General features: G+C 40.6%; 1 long non-coding RNA gene across 1 annotated transcript in view; it reads left to right on the top strand.

Annotated features, from left to right (window-relative positions):
* Positions 1-22,231, top strand: part of LOC138738837 (uncharacterized) — a 69,567-nt gene extending 47,336 nt beyond the window's left edge. Inside the window, exon 6 of the long non-coding RNA XR_011341810.1 lies at positions 22,146-22,231. This is a non-coding gene — a long non-coding RNA (uncharacterized lncRNA). The remainder of the gene's footprint in view (positions 1-22,145) is intronic.
* Positions 22,232-23,029: the final 798 nt, after the last annotated feature.

The raw sequence follows: 23,029 nt of genomic DNA on the forward strand, positions 1-23,029 counted from the left end.
CATAACTGCACTGCTTGCAACAATGGTGGAGGCAGGTACTTTTAAGAGGCTATTAGATAGATTCATGGAGCAGAGAAAAATGGAGGGTTATGCAGTAGGGAAATTCTAGGCAGTTGTTAGAGTAGGTTATTAGGTCAACATAAAGGTGTGGACCAAAGGGCCTGTACTCTGCTGTAGATTCCTAAATTCTATGTACCTCTGCCTGGGCAGACAACTTTGGATATGCATTATTTCTGCCCCACATTCTTCATGAAATCAAATTTCTAAGCTCGTGTATCACGTGACTGATATCAGTGATCCTAAGTATTTCCTTAAAATGCTGAATTATATTGGATGAACTTTGCATTTGTAGGAGAATTTATCATTCAGATTGCTGCAGGAATAGTTGCATTTTCAGACTTCATGAATAACTTTTCAACATAATAAAGTTGAGTGTCAAGTCTCATGCAGGTGAAGAATAATATTACCAATTAAAAGAAAACATGAGGGAGAGCAAATACAAGGCTCATAAAACCTGAAGCTTGAGAAAGTTCTGTCGACCTGATGCATGGAAAGCTTACTTTCCTGTAAATCACAAGGATTACATTATGTTGCTTTGTATGCGACATGAAAGATCAGTGACTGATTTCCTCTCTGTGCCATTGTAGTGATTGATGCTAGGCTAAATTTTCCAGGATGTCCCCCAAGGTATTGAAATAAACAGGCAATGTTCAGCCATTTGGGGGAGGAAGTAATTCTCAGAGTGACAGATGGCATTGAGGCTGCCACACCATTGTTGGCATAGGCATGTGGTGCCCAGATTTGGAGGCAAGTCTTGCTGAGGCTCCTCAGTGTTATGCTGGGAAATCATCACACAGATTCAGCGGCAGGTCACATCTGGAGCAGAATGTTAGATCTCCTAGACTCCTTGGCCTGTGGATTGGGGAAATTATTTGACTGTAGTTTAATGTTTTTGGTGACATCTGCATGTTATATATTTTTAACATGTTAACAATTTTAACAGTTCTAAGCATCAAAGTTATTTGAAAATTGTTTTTTTTTAAATCTGAGTTTTGATGGAAGGCATCTGCAAATGTTGGACTGAAGGAAATCAAGGATGTGGGAGTCTGGAGAGAAAAGGAGACCTTGGAGGTGTTTAGGGCTGAAAGAGCTGAAACATTTATGGGGGTGGTGACAGATGAAATAACGGAGAACATTGAAGAAAAAGTATTGATGCTCTTATCATGCTTTAGCCAGCCAGTATCTGGAGTGATCCACTCAGGATATTGACCTTGAAGGCAGGCAATGCAAATTTGCTAGATCAAACTATGGTTAATAGTTAAGGTGTGAGCAGAGATTCTATAAGTTTGAACGGCATTCAAGCTTCAGGTTTTATGAGCCCTGTATGCTGAAAGATGAGCCATGGTGGTCAAGTGAGTTCATGGGATGGGTGCAAAGAATTTCTTTTATGTGGTAAGACACCAAGAATTAGAAAACAGGTTTATTTATACAAGCAACCTAGGCATCACCAGGACATTGACAAACTGCTGTCCAGCATGTGAAGTACTTTCAAAACATTGAAATGCAACACTTTTGAAGAGCCTGTATACACACAATCAGCTCCTATAAACTACAATGTGATGTTGATTGATGGATACATTTTCACTGGACTTCACCAAGATTAATGCCCTTGTAATTCTGTAAAATAAAGCATTGAGATCATTTACTTCCACACGAGAGGGCAAGTAATGCTTGGGACTAAAATTGATTTGCATGAGTATCATGCAAATGCTCAAGTGCTCATCAATGGCCCTTCAGGCAACTTGTAAAATCCAGGCAGCCTGGTAGCTGAAATGATTGACGTGTACAGCCACCATCATCCAGATTGTTCATCGGCCTCACAGAAGAAGGTGGCTCACCATAAAGGAATTCAGAAACTTGCTCACTGAGATACTTTCTCTTCAAGGAGAATGTGTTGTATCAACTTCATCAATGGATATTCAGTAGCCTTCCCTCATAAGCTACAGCCGCCCATGAATTCACATTGGAGCATTTGCAAAGGTAAAGAGACACCAAGGCAGGTAGTGAGACAGTTAAAAAAAAGACAAATTATATCGTTTTGAACAAAACATATGCTTAAGGATTTGACAGAGTTGGTTCGGGGTTTAGATTCGATTTGAACTGCCATGTCTGTACTCAACTGAAGGAAAAAAATAAAATGACAATGAAAATAATTACAAATGCCTGAAATCTGAAATCAAAAATCACAGCACAGAAAAATCTGCAGAAAGAGAAAAACAGTTAATATTTTAGACAAAAGAGCAAAAAAGCACATGATTAGTCAAGGTTGGTGATTTTTATAATCTGAGAGGGTAAATGGGGTTTCAGTTGTGGTTAGTAGAATAGCCGCCGCAGCTCTCCCTGTGCCCTGACTGGGGCCGCCGCCTCCAACTCTCTGCCCGGATCAGGGCCTCCGCCGCCTACCCTCAGTCCGGACTGGGGCCGCCGCCTCCCACTCTCTGCCTCACTCGACCGAGGCCAGGGCTGCCGTCTCCCCCTTGCTCCTGCCCGGATCGGGGCCGCCGCCGCCTACCCTTCGCCCGGACCAGGGCCGGGGCTGCCGCTGCTCTCTCTGTGCCCGGACTGGGGCCGCCGCCTCCCACTCTCTGCCCGGACCGGGGCCTCCGCCTGTCTCACTCGACCGAGGCCGGGGCCGCCGTCTCCCCCTTGCTCCTGCCCGGATCGGGGCCGCCGCCGCCTACCCTCAGCCCGGACCGGGGCCGGGGCCGCCGCTGCTCTCTCTGTGCCCGGACTGGGGAAATCCAGGAGCTGCTGGCAAAGAAACGAGCTGCCCACCAGGCTTACTTTACAAAGCCGTCCTGTCCAGAGAAGAAACAAGCCTTCCGTCGCGCATGCAGCCATCTTCAGCGCAAACTCCGGGAGATCCAAAATGAGTGGTGGACTAGCCTCGCCAAACGAACCCAGCTCAGCGCGGACATTGGCGACTTCAGGGGTTTCTACGAGGCTGTAAAGGTTGTGTACGGCCCCTCACCCCAAGTCTAAAGCCCGCTGCGCAGCTCAGACGGCAAAGTCCTCCTCAGGGACAAGATCTCCATCCTCAACCGATGGTCAGAACACTTCCAATCTCTTTTCAGTGCCAACCGCTCAGTCCAAGATTCCGCCCTGCTCCAGCTCCCTCAACAGCCCCTAAGGCTAGAGCTGGATGAGGTCCTCACCCAGGATGAGACATATAAGGCAATCGAACAACTGAAAAGTGGCAAAGCAGCAGGTATGGATGGAATCCCCCCAGATGTCTAGAAGGCTGGCGGCAAAACTCTGCATGCCAAACTGCATGAGTTTTTCAAGCTTTGTTGGGACCAAGGAAAACTACCTCAGGACCTTCGTGATGCCACCCTCATCACCCTGTACAAAAACAAAGGCGAGAAATCAGACTGCTCAAACTACAGGGGAAGCACGCTGCTCTCCATTGCAGGCAAAATCTTCGCTAGGATTCTACTAAATAGAATAATACCTAGTGTCGCCAAGAATATTCTCCCAGAATCACAGTGCGGCTTTCGCGCAAACAGAGGAACTACTGACATGGTCTTTGCCCTCAGACAGCTCCAAGAAAAGTGCAGAGAACAAAACAAAGGACTCTACATCACCTTTGTTGACCTCACCAAAGCCTTCGACACCGTGAGCAGGAAAGGGCTTTGGCAAATACTAGAGCGCATCGGATGTCCCCCAAAGTTCCTCAACATGATTGTCCAACTGCACGAAAACCAACAAGGTCGGGTCAGATACAGCAATGAGCTCTCTGAACCCTTCTCCATTAACAATGGCGTGAAGCAAGGCTGTGTTCTCGCACCAATCCTCTTTTCAATCTTCTTCAGCATGATGCTGAAACAAGCCATGAAAGACCTCAACAATGAAGACGCTGTTTACATCCGGTACCGCACGGATGGCAGTCTCTTCAATCTGAGGCGCCTGCAAGCTCACACCAAGACACAAGAGAAACTTGTCCGTGAACTACTCTTTGCAGACGATGCCGCTTTAGTTGCCCATTCAGAGCCAGCTCTTCAGCGCTTGACGTCCTGCTTTGCGGAAACTGCCAAAATGTTTGGCCTGGAAGTCAGCCTGAAGAAAACGGAGGTCCTCCATCAGCCAGCTCCCCACCATGACTACCAGCCCCCCCACATCTCCATCGGGCACACAAAACTCAAAACGGTCAACCAGTTTACCTATCTCGGCTGCACCATTTCATCGGATGCAAGGATCGACAATGAGATAGACAACAGACTCGCCAAGGCAAATAGCGCCTTTGGAAGACTACACAAAAGAGTCTGGAAAAACAACCAACTGAAAAACCTCACAAAGATAAGCGTATACAGAGCCGTTGTCATACCCACACTCCTGTTCGGCTCCGAATCATGGGTCCTCTACCGGCATCACCTACGGCTCCTAGAACGCTTCTACCAGCGTTGTCTCCGCCCTATCCTCAACATCCATTGGAGCGCTTTCATCCCTAACGTCGAAGTACTCGAGATGGCAGAGGTCGACAGCATCGAGTCCACGCTGCTGAAGATCCAGCTGCGCTGGGTGGGTCACGTCTCCAGAATGGAGGACCATTGCCTTCCCAAGATCGTGTTATATGGCGAACTCTCCACTGGCCACCGTGACAGAGGTGCACCAAAGAAAAGGTACAAGGACTGCCTAAAGAAATCTCTTGGTGCCTGCCACATTGACCACCGCCAGTGGGCTGATATCGCCTCAAACCGTGCATCTTGGCGCCTCACAGTTTGGCGGGCAGCAACCTCCTTTGAAGAAGACCGCAGAGCCCACCTCACTGACAAAAGGCAAAGGAGGAAAAACCCAACACCCAACCCCAACCAACCAATTTTCCCCTGCAGCCGCTGCAACCGTGTCTGCCTGTCCCGCATCGGACTCGTCAGCCACAAACGAGCCTGCAGCTGACGTGGACTTTTTACCCCCTCCATAAATCTTCGTCCGCGAAGCCAAGCCAAAGAGTAGAATAGCACTGCAATCAGGTGATCACTGAGAAGGTCAGAATGAATTTAGTTGCTGACAATCTCGTTGACTGTGGTTCACAGGTGATGGAGAAATGGGTATCTGTGCAAGGATGTTCTTTATAAAGAATCCAGTTAAACTAGATATTGTCGGATTCTGACTGACTGCTCGATGTGCCTCTTGTCACAGCATGCCTCTCATTGAACTTCTGTCATGGAACTGTGCACAATTCTTAACTACAGTCATCAGCCATGTCTGGGAGGTATAAGTCCTGTTGCTCAACTGGCAGTTTTCAACTCTGTGACCACAGCAGCACAGATGACTGGTGTGGAATAAAGAGAGTCATGACTGCTGCCATGGTAGTTGATGTAGATTTGCATTATGAATTATTTGTGTTGAAAGTCAACTGGAAAAGTAGACAGGTTCTTCTGATGAACATGGGTGGGGGGGGGGGCAGATAACACATTGAACTCTGTAAAAGTCTTCTTTCTGCAGCAAAACTTCCATCTGAAAATGTGACAAAAGTTGATTCAGTTAATAATGCCACTACTTTATGTTCTATGAGCAATTATAGAGATATTGTGGGTTTTAATATGGGTAGATTTTCCTTGGTTTTGAATGTCACTCTTTTTTCAGGTACTGTATTTAAGGTTAATGTTTAGTAGGTTCACCTGCAAGTATTTTAAAAATGGCCAAAAACAAAGTGAAAAGAATCAAACTTAGCTCTGTAAGATGTTACCTTTACATAGTAAAATTGAATGAGATGAAACAGGATGAACTAAACATCAGAAGGGGACAACCACACGATTGGGAGTGTGCTATGGACTTCTAATGAGTGAGATAGAAAAGCAAAGTTGCGACCAAATCTCTGATAAGCACAAAATCATTTGTTAATAATCGCAAGGGTAGGGGTATTAATTTCCTTATGTGAACTGTGTGAACAATTTGGAGAGGATGCATCAATTATATTAAGAAGTGGTACCTGTACGGCATGAGCTGCCAAATAAAGTTGTTGAGGCAGGTTCAATTACAACGTTAAAAAGACATGGACAGGTATCTAGATTGGAAAGAATTAGAGAGATATGAGCCAAGCGCAGATAGACAACTTGGGTAGCATGGACGTGTTGAACTGAAGGGCCTGTTTCCACGCTGTACAACTATATGCAACCCCAAACTCTTTGACACTTCATTACATTGGTATTCGACTCTCAGTACAGGTACCCGAAACCCTCGGGAGCAGACACTTTTCGGAATTGTTTGGATAATAGAATAATAATAATGGCTGTACGTTAATTAATTGCGCTGATTTCAGATTTGCGCATAACAAAGACACACTCCAACTAGAAGGTTCTCTGGATGGGGAGGGGATTGTGGCCGTGCTGGCCAGGGGTGGTAAATAAAGATAGACCATAAAATTATTGTGTAATGTTTTCCTATTTTTCATTTGTTTCTGGTCATTGTAAAACTTCAACAACTTATCTTTCTGTTTCTTTAAGTCATATATGGTGGTAGTTCTGACACCATAGTCTTCAGTAAGATTCCGCACAGATATACCACGATCAAGTTTCCGTAATAACTCTACTTTATGCCCTATCGATAATGACAGACGCTTCCTTTTCTGCTCCTCTCTGTAACCCATAGGAGACACTGTAGCTCTTTTTTACATTTTTACAATCATCAAAGACTGAGCAGTGGGGTCATGTCTGACTGGTAGGAGCACTGAGAAATGGTGCTGGACGGAGGTGGGCCGCATCAGGTCACGTTTGACGCCAAACGCGAGCTTTGGTGAGCAAGCGACATCCATGAAAAAATGTTCGGTTTTTGGAGGTTTCGGTTTTCATAATTTCGGATTAAAAATTAAGTACCTGTATTTTTAATGTAATGACAAGTCTTCAATCCATGCTAAAGTACTTCAGAATTTCTTCTGCATCAGTCTCTCTTGGGAAGCTGAGGCCTCATTTCTGTGAGGGGCACTTGACATAGTAGCAACTCTCTGTCTTCCCTACGAATTTCATGTATGTTAAATTATAAATTTAGAATTATGTGACAATAATGGAACCTTTACCTTTTGGCCAGGAAGTGTATGTGATAGTGGTTTGCTTCTTCCAGTAGATTTGGAAGAATTTACAGAGACGTAATATTTTCCCAGTGTCCTGAAGTGTCGCTTAAACCTATAGGAGGGTGGGGATCACCACTGTTTGATTGACTACAAAGCTTGTACGAAGTCAATCATTTTGATCTTCAAATACGTCCTGCCTCTAATGACCAAAGATTGTGTTTGGGCAATGACATCAAGGATGAATTTTATCGATGTTTGCTTTCACTGAGGTTCCTGAGAATTGTAAAATTATCCAAGTTTTCAAATGTCTTGCCGGAAGCTGTTGATGGAGGGCAGAGGGGTGCAATAGGAACAAAGTGTTAGAGGACCTTTGCTTTGCAGATGTTGAATGTAAAGCACATCTTTTAGTATGGTTCGGTGCTGGAATACTGCCTCTGAGCATGAGTAAACAAGAGCACTCTATGCATACTGCAGTTTGTCAGCTGAGGTGTGGCTGACATTGATTTTAAAAGACATTCTTCCCCATCAGTTCTGAAGATTAGCTCCACTTCCTCAGGATGTTTGTTGGAAGTCTGGTGAAATTTTGCAGTAAGACAGATTGAGAAAAGAATTGGGAATTGTCATGACCTTGTTTGACATTGGTTTTCACTGAGAATGATTCTGCATATTGGTTAATATCACAGATTGAATAATGGAACTTGAATTGTTTATTGTCATGTATTCTGAGGTGATGCTATGCATGTTATTCTGGCAAGTTAACCCATACTTAAGTATAACAGGTAGTGCAGAGTAAAGTGTTTCATTTAGCACAGTGCAAGGTCATCATCGTTTTCCTAATGAGAGATCCATTCAAGTGTCTGATCACAGTGGGTTAGAAACAGTAGGTGTTCATGTTTTCAGATCCGTGTCAGTTTTGTCTGGTGGAAAGGGGAAGAAGATGGTATGGCCAGGTTAAAATGTGTCTTTTAATATCTTGCATGCTTTCCTGAGACAGTTGAGTCAATGCAGGGGAGGTTGGATTGTGCATCTATTAAAAACTGGTAAGAAACTTCAGAAACCTGCTGAATTTCCTTGGGTGGAGATGAATTTCTGTGGGCAGCCAAATTTGAGCAAGATGTTTTGCACAGTTCTCTCTGACTGATGGGGTTAAGCGTTTTTGTGAGATCAAGAAAGACTATGAAGAGTGGGATTGTCAAGCAGTGGAGATCATTCATGTCCACTGTGCCGCTGAGGGGGTGGAATTTGGATCATGACAGGATTCAGGGAGGAAGCGGTTGAGAAGCATCTTAGGAGAGAGCAAGGGAGTGCCCTTTGTGATTCCTTGGTTGGACTCCCTTTCTCAAAAGTGGCCACAGTTGCAGAAATGGAATTGTCTGGCATAATCTGTTCCCATTTCTGGGTTTTTTTTTTGTCACCATACTTTTTGAGAATTGGCTGTGAAAAATACTCTATTTATACATCACAATCCTTGTAGGTGATCAATCCAAAATATTATTCAGAATACCTTCATGTGGGCAGGATTATGATTAAAATACAATTGAAGGGAAATAAATAACTTTTATTTTGTCCAGGGAATGCTCAAGAAAATATTATTTCAATGTGGAATTTTTGAAAAACAAATTAGCACTGCAGTCCCCACTGATTATTTCAGACTTCATGAAGCTCTTATATTTGTAAAATAAATTTTGGGTGCAATTCAATTGTTAACTGAAGTGAGATCAGCTCATATTACTGACTAAAGTTTCCTCTAGGATCAGTATTAATGTATACTAAGTTTAGTATATATAAGTGATGGTTGGGTTGGACATGATGGGTTGTTTCTATGTTATATGACTAAATGAATGAGTTATCAGGTAACTATCAGTACAATAGAGTCAGAATCAGAATTAGAATTTATTGTCATGAACATGTGTCATGAGCTGGCCATATTAATCCATGTACCTGGAGTTTAAAGTTTACATTTTTATTAGTGTCTAGGTGCAGCTGTCATTTGCACGCAGGGCAGTGAACAATAGATATTTGGTGTGTTGGTGAGTGATATATTTCTGTCCTTTCAATGAGTGCTTCATCATCAATAGCCTTGAAGACCTATCAAATTTCTAAACCACTGCTTTCAAAGTTTTAATGGACTGTAGCAATAGACTTTCAAACGGAAAATTACTGTTATCAAATGTAATCTTGATGAGATGCCATACAATGCAATCCAGTATATATTTGTTGCTGTGGTAATTTTCTTTTTGCTAAACTTCATGCGGAGATGATTATTGATGAAAGCCATATTTCACACTTTGAAATTGCAGAGAGCTTTGTGCCAGAGATGGTCAAAGAACAATCTTGTGCAGAAGAGTGCGTCTTCACTAGCTTGTACCCATTGGAATTTTCTGGCCTGTTGAGTATTTTCTGCATTTACTTTGTGAACAAGGATTACTGTGGTTAATACCCTGAGAATTCAGTCATTCAGTTGCATAACACAGAAATATACCATTGAACCCACCAAGTCTATCCCAATGATCAACACACACACACGCACACACACACACACACACACACACACACACACACACACACACACACACACACACACACAAAATTATTATTTTGCATTCATTAATATTAATTATCCTACAGTAATATCTGGTCAGCACAGTAGACTGAGCTTATTATATTATAACTATTGGATTGTACCCAATTTTATCTAACAAATTATATAATATAGGAGGCCATTTGGCCCAAAAGATTTTGCTTATGTCTTGTTGGATGAGAAGAAAAAACATTTCACTCAATGAAAACATTACTCAGATGATTGGTTTAGAAGCTAAAGTTCTTACCATTATAATCCTCATGAATTTTATTAGAATTATAAGCTTGTTTTCATCAAATAGTTTTAAGTAGCTCTGGCACATAAATAGGACACTGCTACCAACAAATTATAAGAAAATTCAGGCAAATGTTTTAAAAAGTGAAATGAGGATAAGGGGTAAAATTGTGCGGACTCGAAAGGCCAACATGGCCTGTTTCCGCTCCGTAAATGGTTATATGGTTATTGTAATTAAAGAGAAATGAGATAGTTGCAAGAAGCAGAAAGCTAAATTCATGGGATCTCTGTGGCAGTAATTTACATGGCAGTGACTGTGAGCCAGCAAAGGATTATATAGAGCCTACATTGAGGGAAGGAGCTGTTTCTTTTTTTCCTTTTTCCTTTTCTTCAGCTTGTAGTTTTCCATCATTGCTTTCTCCTGTCCCTCAACTCCAACATGTTTCTGTTCCTCGCTTCCTTTCCTCATGAAGGTGGGCTAGTGAAGCAAGGGGATGCTTCATACATGGCTTCTAAATATTTCAGATTTCATTCAGACTGATACAGAAGGATCCCATGAGGACACTACTGGGCTGTTCTATAATTCTTCAATTGAGACCACAACCCTCATATTATGCTAACTTCGCTATCCATGTCTGGAAGCAGCTGTAGTCATAGAAATATGTAGCACAGAAACAGATCTCTCACCAAGTCCATGCCAATCTTCTTGCCAATCTACCTGCATTAGGTCTGCATCTTTCTGTGCTTTGGCATTTTACCGTTTGTCTAAAAGTGTCTTCATGTAGTGATTGTATCTGATCATGCAACTAACTCTGGCTGTGAGTTTCAGATATCAGATGTCCAATTTATTGTCAGAGTGAATATATGACATCACATACAACCCTGAGATTCCTTTTTCCTGCTGACACAGCAGAATTACCACTAACTGTTCGTGCAAAAAAAAACTATATGCAATGTAAACACGTAAACAAATAAAGAACTGTAAATGGATAATGAATGTAAACAAATTGCGCAATACAGAGAGAACAAAAAGAAAATCAATAAAGTGCTTCTGTGAGATCAACTGTAATTTCACCATGGATAAATTTCTTCTATGGGACACTTTAAAAGCATATTTGAGAGGTCAAATAATTAGCTATGCCTCTAGCATTTAAAAAAAGGGTATACAAGGAAAGTGGAAGAATTGGAAAAGGAGATTACAGTTTTGGAAAAGGGCCCTCAACTAGTAGGCTCTGAGGATAAACATTGATGGTTAATTAATAAAAAGCTCAAGTGTTATACAATATATACATATAAAATGAAAAAAAAAATGATAACAAGATCTAAACCGAAATACTATGAACTAGGGGAAAGAGGCCATAAGGTCTTCACCTGGCAGTTGAAAACAGAACAAGCCACCAGAACAATAAAAACAATTAAACTAGACTCAGACAGGATCTCTTACAAACCAGAGGATATAAATGAAGCTTTCAAGCAATTTCATGTTAATTTATATAAATCTCAATTGATGGGGGGATTTGAATAAAATTGAGAGTTTCCTGTCACAATTGGATCTCTCAAATTTGAATTGAGAAGAAAAGGAGGGATTAAACATTCCCTTGACTCAAACTGAGATAGGGGAAGGATTGGCCTCCTTGCAAATTAATAAATCCCTGGGAGAGGATGGATTTCCACTGGAATTTGATAAAAAATTTAAAGATTTATTAATATATTTGTTTATGGAGGTATTAGATCAGGCAGTGGTGACCCACACTCTCCTGGAGTCCTTTTCAATAGCAGTTATTATGGTGATTCCCAAAAAAAGATAGGGATCCATTTAAACTGTTGTCTTATAGACCAATATCACTTTTGAAAACATTCTATAAGGTTATTGCCAGAGCCTTGCTAAAGAGATTGGCAACTTATTTGCCTAAATTAATAAACATTGATCAAACTGGCTTTGTGCAGGGAGGCAATCAGCGAACAATGTATGTAGATTGCTCAGTATTATATATCTGGCGGATACAAGAGGTGATTTGAGTGTCACCATGGCTCTAGATGCAGAGAAAGCTTTTGACAGACTGGAGTGAGACTTTCTATTTAAAGTGCTGGAAAAATTTGGATTAGGACATTTATTAATTGGGTTAGAGCTCTATAGTCTGAGCCTAAAGCTAAAGTAATAACTAATGCTCAAATTTCATTAACATTCCCACTGTCCAAATCTAGCAGACAAGGTTGTCAATTATCTCCAGCTCTTTTCCTCCTGGCTATTGAACCAATAGCAGAATCCATCTGACTAGATCCAGACATAAAGGGTTTCAGGATCAATCAGGAAGAGCATAAAATTAATTTATTTGCTGATGATGTTCTGATATATCTGACAGAAGCAGTTAACTCATTACAAAAGTTGCAGTCTAAATTGGAAGATTTTGGGATTATGTCGGGTTATAAAGACAATTGGGACAAGAGTGAAATTATGCCACTTATGGGTGGGAGTTGTGAACAAATAAGAGAAACTCTCAATTTAAGTTGCTGCTCAATGTGATTAAATATTTAGGTACTGAGGTAGATAACAATCTGCAGAATTTATATAAGTTGAATGATCTTCCCTTGCTTTGGAAAATTGAGGATTGTAGTGGCCTGCAGCCCACTCCATGGGCAGACACAGCAAACAGTCGTCGAACACGATGATCAGGCAAACAGCATGTGGGATGAGATGCCCACTCCCATAGGCCATGGGAATAGCGGTCAAATCGGCCAATCAGAGCCAGCGGATCACAGGGGATCCAATGTAGGCCCGCAAATCTGGGTCAACCAATCAGCAGCCGGCCTCACTCAAGCCACGCCTTGGGGGTGACATGGCCGGCTGCCTTTAAAAGGCAGAGCTGCAGCCCAATGACGTCAGTGTTGATTACACTCCCTTGGTGTGCAAGTCTTCTTTCTACCTCGAGCTATAACCCAAACTATAAGCGTAGCAACCCTGCTATAGGATGATCTTAATAAATGGATGAGCCTCCCAATAACTTTATTTGGAAGAGCGAGGCTCCATGTGATATTAAAGTGGTTTTAAAAGTGAAAACTACGATTCTGATCTGTTGTGTGATATTAAACTGCCTTATTTTGAAGTGTTTTACAGTGGCTTGTGCAGGTGGGACAAGGAATTGAGAGACATTTACCCATAAATACTATAAATACCTTAAATACACAAAAAGAATGTAATATTCCATGCTGAAATGGGGGGGGCGGGGGGTCTTATATGCCATCAACTATGGTAACCTGCAAATAGTTTGTGATTTTTTAAAAAAGTTTGCTGCAGAGATTGGGATCAGGACCAGACTTGGGTTCAAATCCTGTGCTGTCTGTAAGGAGTTTGTATGTTCTCCCCATGACTGCATGGGTTTTCTCCGAGGGTTCTAGTTTCCTCCCACCCTTCAAAAACATACTGGGATGCAGGTTAATGGGGTGTAAATTGAGCGGCGTGGAGCCATAGGGCTGTTACAGTGCAGTATGTCTAAGTTTAAAATTTAAATAGGCATCCTTTGAGAGTTGTCTCCTATTATGTTAAATATCATATTTAGCTTGGCAAGGTTAAAGAATTGGAACTCAGAGTGCAGAACTTGCTTCCATGGAGAGTGGTTGAAGTGAATGGTATTGATGTATTTAAAAGACACTGGACAACCATATAAGGAAGAAGGTAGTGGATGACCACAATAATAAACATATGTACAGGGAAGTAGGAAGGGCCTTGACTGAGAATGAGTGCCAGCAGGGGCTGATTGGACTGAATGCCTTTTATGCTTATCTTTCATGTAATCTTCTTGCTCTGCTTGCTATCATTGCCAATAGCAAGCATGTAAAAAGTCCTACACTCAGATGGCACACTGTGCAATTCCTATTGGAATTTTCCTTGTACATCTAGACTCCTTTTGTTGATGTTAAGTTGCAACATTGCCCAATTTGGGTTTTTGCATGTAAAATGGAACTATTGTACATTTTTTATTGGTTAAAATATTTGGTTAATTGCATGTCATCAAGATTTATAAGATATGAATGATTGAAAGAGATTTTATAATATTGTTGTTTATCAAACTTGTACAGGTTTTATGCTTTGCATTCAATCTGGTGAGTAGCAATTAATGCATTCTTCAGCAAAGATAGTGACATTATGTGAATGAAAAGTGGCGTCACTCGTAAAGTATTAAGCAAGGCTGAAAAATGCATTATGTTCTAATCATTTCAAACAAAGTCAAGCAGATGGGTGAAAATCAAACATAGGAATGATAAATTGTTCTTCAGCTGTGATCTAAATACTGCTTACAACAAATATATTTGAATATCTCAGTTCATAAAAGTGCAGAAAAAAGTCTGCAGATCTCCAGCACTTAGTTTTGTCAGCATTTTCATGTGCTTCAGCATTTGCAGATGTTCTTGTTTACCTCCTTGTACATGTTGCAAGCTTTGAGCTGCTGGATGCAAGTTCTGTTGACTTTGGCGTTGTGACACAATAGTTACTGTTTCAAATAAGTTTGTTTCATCCTGTCCTAAAATTGAAGAAAAAACATCTTTTTATCATCGTCACTTTAACTAATTTAATTTTCAGTCATTAGTTTAGATTTAGGAAGCAAAACATAGGAAGGGCTCATGAAAATTATTTGGTAGACAGAAAGGAACTTAAGAAAGGACGTAGGAGAACTAGAAGGGGGCATGAGAAGGCTTTGGCAAGTAAAATTAAGGAAAATCCAAAGATGTTCTATGTATACGTGAAGAGGAGAATGATTATGAAGGGAGGGACGCTTAAGGATAAAGGAGGCAACATGTCCCTGGAGGCGGAGCAGGATGGGAAGGTCCTAAGTGAATATTTTGATTCAGTATTCACCAGAGAAAAGGACCTTGGTGAAGGGCAGGTCAGAGGAGAACAAGCTTATGTCCTGGACCATGTTGAGATTAAGAAAGAAGAAATGCTGAATCTTCTTAAAAAACTTCAGGATTGAAAAGACCCCAGGACTAGATGAGATACCCCAGGTTGCTATAGGAAGAGATTGCTGGGGTATTCGCAATGATGCTTATATCCTCCTTGGTCATGGGGAGGCCAAAGGATTGGAGAATGTCAAATTTGGTCCCCTTGTTTAAAAAAAGGTAATCGGGGGAATTATAGACCAGTGAGTCTTGCAGCAGTGGTGGGAAAAGCAATGGAGAGGATTATTAAGGACAGGATTTATGAGGATTTAGAGATAGCCAACATGGCTTCTCAGAGATAGCCAACATGGCTTTGTGAAGGGAAAGTCATGCCTCATGTGCTTAATTAAGTTTTTTGAAGAGCAAACAAAATTAATTGTTGAGGTCAAGGTGGTAGATGTGGCGTATATGAGTTTTAGTAAGGCATTTGACAAGGTAGACATTTAGGAAGTCATAAGGCATGGGATCCATGGAACCTTGGCTGTGTGATTTTAAAAAATTGTCTTGCCTGTAGAAAGCAGACAGTAGTAGAGGACAGGAAATATTCTGCCTGGAGGTCAGTGTCTAATGGAGTTCTGCAGGGATCTGTTCTGGGACCCCTGCACTTTGTGATTTTTTTTTAATATAATGACCTGGACAAAAAAAGTAAGTTTGTGGAAGGTTTGAGGTTTTTTGGATGGTGTTGAAGACTGTCATAGGTTACAACAGGATATAGACAGGATGCAGAGTTGGGCGGAAATGTGGTAGATGGAGTTCAAACTGGATAAGTGTGAGGTTGTGCATTTTGGAAGGTCAAAATTGAAGGCAGAATACATGGTTAATGATAGGATACTTAATAGTGTGTGAGCTTGGGGTCCAAATCCATAGATCTCTCAATGTTGCCGCACAGATAGTTAAAGCAGCCTATGGTATGCTGGACTTTATTAGTCAAGGGATTGTGTTCGGGATTTGTGAGGTAATGTTGCAGCCCCTTAAATCTCTGGTGAGAGCACAGTATAGTGTGTTCAGTTCTGGTCACCTCATTACAGGAAAGATGTGGAAGCTATGAAGACAGTGCAGTGGAGATTTAACAGGATGTTGCCTGGATTGGAAAATATTGTCTTATGAGGCAAGGTTAGCAGAGTTTCTCTTTGGAGTGAAGAGTGATGAGCGGTGACTTAATTGAGGTCTCTTACTGAGGGACAGTGATAAGGTGGACAGCCACCCCCTTTTTCCCAGGGTGGAGTAGCAAACATGAGAGGATGTCTGTACAAAATGAAGGGAGAAATGTTTAGGGGAGCCATCAGGAGTAGGTTTTTTTAAAATAAACACAGAGAGTTGTGGAGGCCTGGAATACATTGCCAGTTGTGGTGGTGGAGGCTGGAACATTAGGGGCATTTATGAAACTCTTAGACTGGTACTGGATGAAAGAAAAATAGAGGATTATAAGGTAGGGATGGTTTAGTTTTTTTTGGTAGGTTGGCACAATATCATGGGCTGAAGGGCCTCTACTGTGCTGTAATGTTCCATTCTATGTACAAGATTGTGGAGTACCTAGTGATGATTAATCATGCAAAAATAATAGCTTCATTATCCAAATTTGCCAAGAAGTTTCTCCAATAAATTTTGCTGAAATTAAATTGACTTTGCTATACTGCAGAAGGAAGTATGACCTTATCTCCTAACTTTGAAGCTTGTATGTTGATCTGATACACATCCGATGTTCTCAACAAGATGGCTTTTGTAACTCCATTTCTGATCATTAGAATGTCAAACATTAGAACCACAAAAGATATCTGCAATCATCATGTTGTTGCCATTTCACCAGATATTTTGTTAAAGTATCTTAGTTTGTGATTTAAAAATTAAATTGATTTGGAGTGGAAGTCAATAAAATGTATTTTGTGAAACAATGAAAGGAGCTACATTTGGTAAGATAAATTTGTTCCCAAAAATAAACTTTATTCACAATAAATTCACGATAAATTATTGACAATACAGGAAAAGATTGTTCAAGGCTTTTTACATTCTTAGTGTCAATCACATCCATTAATAATCCATTACCACCACTGTGGCACTATGTTGTTTCTTCCCTCCACCCTGCCCTGCCCTTTTGGTTGAGGGGCTTCCCCTCATTGTCAGCCCCTCAGTGCCCAGTAATGGGAGGTCTCTAGACTGTACTCTTTCTCCCCACTGCACTCTTGCGTTGGCTGCACCAAAATGTAATATTTATCAATACTTTATTCCCAGGAAGCAGACATTGTTGGCAAATCATTTGAGTAGGTTGTGGGTTTTTATTGAACAACTAAAGCTTGCATAATCATTTCAATCCAACTGAATGGTCACTTCAGAGAGTTTGGCATTTAGAGCCTTGAAATTGGTCCATATATTTTTTAGCATTAAAACAATAACATGGCTTGTTTTTGAAATCTGCATAAAAAGCAAGACTTCATTTGCGTAGTACACAGGCAAAGTCTTTGTATATCTGAAGTCTGTGGAAAGTTGTGGTGAGATTGATGTACTATTTCTGACTGATGAGCTCGGTCGGTGTTCTTTCAGTTGTCAATGTGTTGTCCATCAGCTGCAATCCTTGCACCCAGCTCTTAATACAAATAACATACTTTCAATTCCAGGGATTTTAGCTGCTGAATGAAAGAAAGTATCCAATGATAATGATGTTGGTGTGGGGGTTTGGGTGGGAGAATGCGGAGGCGGATATATGTTTAAATTCCAAGGTGACTTGACCAGGTTCACTTATGTTGATACAATGGCAAAAGCGCATCAATGCTTTTACCTGCTTCGAAGCTCGATAAAATTTGGCATGTTACTGCATCTCTTGATGACTTTGACAGATGCATCATTGGAAGTTTCCTATCAGCGTGCATCACTGCAAGGTACAGGGTCTGCTGCACCCTAGGCCGCAAGAAACTGCAGAGGGTTGTGAATGTGGCTCAGGCTGTCACACACACACATGCCCCTCTCATCCATCAACTCCATCTATATTCCTGTTGCCTAGAAAAAGCAGCCAACATATGAAAAGACTCACCCATCCCAGCCACACTTTCTTCACTGTCCTCCCATCTGGGGGAAGATTAATGGGTACTAAATTGTGCACCACCAGATTAAAAGACAGTCTCTTTTCCATTGTTATCACAGTCCTGAATGAAGTTCAAAATCGTGAAATTATGATGTCTTTGCTTTGCACCAACTGATCTCTCTCTGAAATACAAGATTTCTAACTGGTCTGCTCATATCCTTCACTGCATGTTGGTATATGTGACAATAAACTTGAAATTTGGCAGACTGGTGCCAAGTGGGCATGTTTTTGCCTGCAGCCATTAGAACCCTTGTACTAGAGTTGGCTGCTCCTGGCAGGAAGTTGTCGAGCGGTCTCTGAAAGAGCCTGAATGCCGTCTATAATTAACAGTTTGGATGGGTACCTCCCTAAAATTTCTATGTAAAATCCATTTCCTTAACATCCATTGTAAATCAATGTAATATTTCAATCGCAAACCCTGATATTTTCAAAGTCAAACTGATATTCTATTCCTCTCTGGCTCCATGAGCCTATAATCAGTCTTTTTGAGAAATGAATGCTTTTATAGAAATAGAACAATTAACCTAGAAATCTACAGCATAGTACAGACCCTTCATCCTGAAGTGTTATGCCAATATAGAACCTTCTATAACAACTGCCTAGAATTTCCCTATTTCATTCTATTTTTCTCAGTTCCATGTACCTGTCTAATAATCTCTTAAAATATTCTATTGTGTCTGTTTCCACCACTGGTACCGGCAATGTGCTCCTTGCACCTTCCACTCTCTCTGTGAAAAACTTGTGTCTTTCATCCCAAGCACCTTAAAACGATGCCCCCTTGTGTTAGCCATAGAAGCCCTAGGTAAAAGCCTCTGGCCATCCACATGATCAATGCCTCTCATCATCGTATGCTCCTCTGTTAGGTCACCTCTCATCCTCTGTTGCTCCAAGGAGAAAAGACCAAGTTCACTCAACCTATCCTCATGAGGCATGCTCTCCAATCCAGGCAGCATCCTTGTAAATAACCTCTGCACCCACTCCATAGCTTCCTTCTGTGACAATATTTCAGGTGGGGTCTAACTAAGGTCTTATGGACCTGCAACATAATGTCACAACTCTTGAACTCGATCCATGGTTAATGAAGGCTAGCTAAAACACCATACGCCTTCTTAACAACACTCTTATCCTGTGCACAGCTTTGAGTGTCCTGTGGACATGGACTGCAAGATCTCTCAGTCCTCCCATTAACATAATATTCTGTCTTCAAATTTGACCAACCAAAATGAACCATTTCACACTTTTCTGGGTTAAACTCCATCTGCCACTTCTCAGTCCAGATGTGCATCCTATTAATGTCCCTTGGTAATCTTTGGCAATCCTCCAGATTATCCACAACAGCACCAACCTTTGGGTCATCTACAAACTTATTAACCACCTTCCACTTCCTAATTCAGGTCATTTATAAAAATTATAAAGAGGAGGGCATCTAGAATAGATCCCTGCGGAACACCTATGGTCATAAACCTTCATGCAGCATATGAACCATCTGCAACTGCCCTGTGCCTTCTCTGGGCAAACCATTTCTATATCCATGCCTCCTTCCTTTCTGAATGAACATTTCATGGGGAACCTTTTCAGACGCCTTATTGAAATCCATATTCATGACATCCACTGCACTACCTTCATCAATGTGCTTTGTTACATCCTCAAATAATTCATTCAGGATCATGAGACACAACCTTTCCCTAACAAATCTATATTGACTATCCTTAATCAAGTTATGCCTTTCTAAATGCTTGTAAATTCAAGATTCCATTATTGTCATATAATAGTACAGAACATGTAACATGGCATGAAATTGCCTTTTTCCTGTGAGGGATTTTCTCCAGCAGCTTGTGAAGTAAGATTCACTGGTCTATAATTTCCTGGGTTATCTGCGCAACCTTTCTTGAACAAGGGAACAACATTTGCCACGTTCCAATCTTCCAATACTTCTCCTGCCCCTAGTGATGATATAAAGATCAATCCCAGTGGCTCAGTGATCTGCTCCCTCATTTCCCAAAGTAGCCTAGGGCAAATCTCATCTGGTCCTGGTGTCTTATCCTTACAATTGCCAAGGTCTTTTTCTCTAGTAAATACTGAAGCAGAGTATTCATTGAGGAGCTCAGCTATCTCCTCCAAATTCATGCACACATTTCCACTATCACCCCAATGGGTCCTATTCTCACTTGACTCAAATTCTTGTTCTTCACACACTTGTAGCATGCCTTGTGGTTTTCCTTAATCCTGCTTGCCAAAGGCTTCCCATGGCCCCTTCTCACTCTTCTAAATCCTTTATTACACTCTTTCCTGGCAATCTTGTAATTCCCTATCTTCATGAAACTCTTGTAAGTTTTTCTTCTTAACTAGATTTTCTACATCCCATGTACACCTTGGTTCTTTCACCTTACCACCCCTTCCTTGTTTCAATGGAATATGCTAGTGCAGAGTGCCATTGCCACATTACTGCCATACATTTTTCTGAATACATCTGTTCCCAATTTATACTCCCAAGCCCCTGCCTAATGGCATATTTTCCCCTAGCCTAATTAAATGTTTTCCCAAATTGTGTTTTCCTCTCTTTCACCAGCACTAATGATAAAGGAGAGGGAATTGTGATCATTTTCTCCTAAATGTTCGCTCACTGTGAGATCTGAAACCTGACCTGGATTGCAAATCCATGTGAACCATTTTATTCAGGAAAATCAGCCCTTTGTCAAATCAAAGTATTAATTACAACAGAAATTTTATTGCCACAGGAAGTCTGTCCCAGCTCTGCTCCTATGGGAAAATGGAAAAGCACAATAAGACCTTTGTCCTTGAAAATAGAGTTTGAATGATATCCTAATGCAGAAGTGAACAGCTATACTCAGGATGTGGCTGAGATCAGTTTCAGCAGTCTGGAATGAGCCTGAAGGTTGGGAATTCTGACCCTGACCTCCATGGGCAATACGGTAAGGAATGCCTGCGTCATTGCATTCAAAGTCATAGGACATTGACTGTAATTTGAATGATTTGTCCTTTTAAAGAGAGTGTGAGGATTAATAAAAAGAAATTGAGGTTAGCAAAACCCAATTGTTCTGCAAGAACTGGCATTTTCTGATTTTTTTAAAAATTAGGCACACAGCACAGTTACAAGCCCTTCCGGCCCATAAGCCCATGTTGTCCAAATACTCCAATCAATCTATATCAATATGTTTTGGAAGGAAACTGAAGCACCCTGGGAAATCCCACGCAGATCCAGGGAGATCATATGGCACTATAATAACATTGTGCTAACTGCTACCCTTAACCTGTGAGGTTGATTAAAAATGTAACTTTTTGCATTGTAAAAAGTAAATTTTTGCATGAATGCAGGCACTTTTTTTGAAATTTTAAAGTCCATGTTTACGATGAATTATGATTACTACTTGAAAGCCAATTTCTTTAAAAACTGATTACTGGTATATCCATGGGGATTATCATTCTTTCAGATATTGTAAAATATATTTACAAATGTATTTTTTACTATTTTATGTTTTGTCATATTACTTATTGTTAGAATTGGTACAAGAATAATCTCGGAAATATATTGAACAGAGTCAGAAAAATGTGCTTTTCACTTCCTGATTCAAGGTCCTTGAGGATTCTTTAGTGCAGTTTGCTTCTCCGCCACCTTGATGACAATATGGTAGCTGGATGGAAAGCACCAGCAGAACTGATGCTTGTCAGCAACACACATTTGTGACCCAAAGATCCATGTTGAGAGCTATTCACTTTGCGCTGATCACAAAGTCCAGGCCAATTGGTTTTGTGTTGCTGTGAATAAGAAAGGCTTGTCCTTCACCTTTGAGTCATTGTACTGTAATGTTTAAATAACTGGTACCTTCCAAAATCTGGACACTTAATGCTCTCCCTTCTAAATTTCATAATTTGGAACTCATTAAAAATATAAGTGTTGTGTATGCACTCACACAATTAAGACTCGGAGACGTGATGCTTTCTCATCCTTTACTTCTATGAGACTAACATGGCTACTGACACACAGGGTTATATACAAGGAAAGGTAACATCATGACGTGGGTGTCATGATGTCCAGCAGAGGGCGGGCTTATACCCAACAACAAGCAGAAGATAAACAACGGTATATAAATTACAAAGTTGTCCTTTGATTCCTATTGCTTTCAGTATCAAGTATAGTAGCACCTATTTGCAAATGCCTCTACATATTATCTGGGGGCTTGGTGAACCATCTACAGTCCCACATTTTTCATAATTGTTTTCTCTTTTTGCAGAACCAATGCCATAATAATTGAAGTAACAGCTTCTTACATTGAAAGAATGACAAGTGCACTTCAAAAACAGTTGCAGAATCCATAATTCCAAGGTAAAATTACATTTCAATGCTTAACACAAATATAAACATACATATGTTCTAATAAAATATGTTATGAATTCTTAAAAATCCTCTTGTTCAGTCTGATCACTATAAATCAGTAACAGTTACAATAAAAAATGATCAGATTTAACATATCAAAGATGTTGAAGTATCAGAGAATTTGAATATTGCATTGTCTTACCAATGTTAAGTAGTGCAAATCTAAATTTACAGAATTTTGGAAAATAAATGCTTGCTATATCTGATCTGATTATTTGCCAATATTCACAAAGTTTATTTCAAATTTTTAACATCCTAATTTTTGGTATCAATTGTTCAAACAAGTTTTTTTGAAGTTTTATCTCACTGTCAAATCATTGCAAACAGTTGGATTTTCACATTTTTAAAGAACCGGATGCCTACGTGATAGGGTGCATTGCATCACAACATGTCAAGGTAAATAGCTGTTACAGTGCGATGTCCTTTATGTTATTTACAACCCTGCGGGAAATCTGAGCACTGTGATACTGAAAACACACACTTTCAATCTGAAAAGATGTCTCCAGGAACTGGATTACGCAGCATGCTCATTTTAGATTAAATATCATTCTATCCGGTGAGACAAAAAAAGCTGTGTATTTTCCCTGCTGGCTTGATCATCAGGCTGCTTTGTCGGTTTACTTTATTCTTTATTTTTCCATTTCTCAACATCTTATGTAGAACAAAGTGAGAACTGAATCACTGAACATTTATAAACGGGTATAAATATATTGTAATTATTTGTTTTTGTGGAAACAGAGA

Source organism: Narcine bancroftii, chromosome 7 (assembly GCF_036971445.1).
Source record: "Narcine bancroftii isolate sNarBan1 chromosome 7, sNarBan1.hap1, whole genome shotgun sequence".
Classification (NCBI taxonomy): Eukaryota; Metazoa; Chordata; class Chondrichthyes; order Torpediniformes; family Narcinidae; genus Narcine; species Narcine bancroftii.